General features: G+C 31.1%; 1 long non-coding RNA gene across 1 annotated transcript in view; it reads right to left on the bottom strand.

Moving 5' to 3' along the window:
* Window positions 1-171, bottom strand: part of LOC144782968 (uncharacterized) — a 922-nt gene extending 751 nt beyond the window's left edge. Inside the window, exon 1 of the long non-coding RNA XR_013601340.1 lies at window positions 114-171. This is a non-coding gene — a long non-coding RNA (uncharacterized LOC144782968). The remainder of the gene's footprint in view (window positions 1-113) is intronic.
* Between the last annotated feature and the right edge of the window lie 1682 nt (window positions 172-1853).

The following is a 1853-nucleotide window of genomic DNA, read 5'->3' as shown; positions in this document are numbered from 1 at the left end:
GAAAAACATGAAAGTAGTATATTATTAATTAATGTTTCGGTACATTTGCAATGTTAGAGCTCATTTCTACTACAAAAGTGTATCTTCATGATTCACATTGTGAAGATACTTACATATTTTTTTAGGTTGGTCTTTGCCAGTATAGTTGTTTCTTCAGCTTCTGGAGAGTAGTTTGTAGTGTTATCTTAAATAAAAAAGGAACATATGTATTAGAATAATCACCATGTTGGTATGTTTTTTAATAGATTATCTGGTAATTATGTTCTTTAATATACTTACTTTGTGATTATTATCTGTATTATTCAGAATGTGGAGTTCTGTATTATGTCTGTATATCTATTCGTTGTGTTTGCTCTGTAAATAAACAATATATAATAGAACATAATTAGAACATTTCTAAATGTTTGTATTGTTTTTCCACATTTATTTCAGTTGCATAATACTTACGTAGTAAAATGTATTGGAGAAATAGTACTGATGTCCTTAGTTCATTAGTAGTGCAGTTTTCAGTAGTAGAATCTACAGAAAAAAAGAAATATGTGGGGCAAAAGTCATTATTTCTGTGTGTTTAGATGTATGTGCACATAATGAATCAATGTGAAATTACTTACATAGTTATTAGAATCTGTATTCCTAGGGTTTGTTCACAGTTATTTTGAGTAGAATATTCAGTACTCGTTGTATCTAAAAAAAATAGTTTCATATAATTATTTAGCATGTTAAGTAGTATGAATAGCAAAGGGGCACTGGGTATTTAGCAGGTAAGTAAGTAGTATTAGCAAATAATGCACTTTCTATTTTATTTACTTACTTAGAAGATGTGATAGTAGGTTGATAGTCTGGTTCTTCTAGTTGTTGTGCAGCAATTCGGATAGAGATGAATCTCCTTCAGTGACTTTTGGCAAGTAGTTTGTGCTTAGATTTTAATTGTTTATATAGGGGAGTGTCAGTAGTAATTACTTTGCTATTGGTTCATTTAAAAAATTAGGTTTGTGATTGGTTAGTTAGTATATTTGAATTTCAGTTGTGATTACTTTGTAATAGAAGTGAAAAACAAAAACAAATTATAAAATTATACAAAGTAGTATAGAATATTTTTATATGTGTAGGTGATATAATTATACCAATAGGATATTTTTGACAAATTAATAGTGTGTCTATAGTATTAATTTAAGTATTGTGTGTTTATTTAGATGTGAAAACATATAAAACGTTAATTAATTATGCAAACAGATGCATATAAAAAGTCGATATAGCTGATAATCCGATATTGAAGTGCACGATATTTTTGATGTCGATATTATAGTTAATGTCATTATTTTTTGTAGATAGAGATATTTTTGTTTTCCGATGTTAATGTAGTCGATATAAAAGTAAACGATGTTTTTGTATATCGATATTAAAAAATCGATATTTCTGTATATATCTAGTTAAGTATAGGAACCCGATATTTTTGATTTCGATATTTTTGCTCCGATATTTTTGTACGTCGATATTGTGAATCTCGATATTTTGTCAGACATTCACTGAGAGGGCAAGATCCCTTCACTCGGGATAACATAGCTTGGAAACAAAGAACAGTGCAGGTCAAGTGGTCCCCGGGGGTAGTACGTTGGAGCTTAGAGGACGCACAGAAGATCTACACGGACCACTACAATGCCAGGCATAATGTCAGAAAAACGTCGCTATAGAAGGGGGAATGGGTCAGGGTCAAATTGACTCAATAGAGGAAGAAAGGCGACAGCAAGTAAAGTGGCCCTTTGCAAGTACGTGAAGTGTACAACCGTTGAGCTAAGCTGAGTGACGGAAAAATATGGTCACAAGACAGAATGACCAAGTGTAATAACGTCATG

This window comes from Lissotriton helveticus, chromosome 9 (genome assembly GCF_964261635.1).
Source record: "Lissotriton helveticus chromosome 9, aLisHel1.1, whole genome shotgun sequence".
NCBI lineage: Eukaryota > Metazoa > Chordata > Amphibia > Caudata > Salamandridae > Lissotriton > Lissotriton helveticus.
The sequence above is the reverse complement of the archived record's forward strand: the minus strand, read 5'-3'. Positions and strand labels throughout refer to the sequence as shown.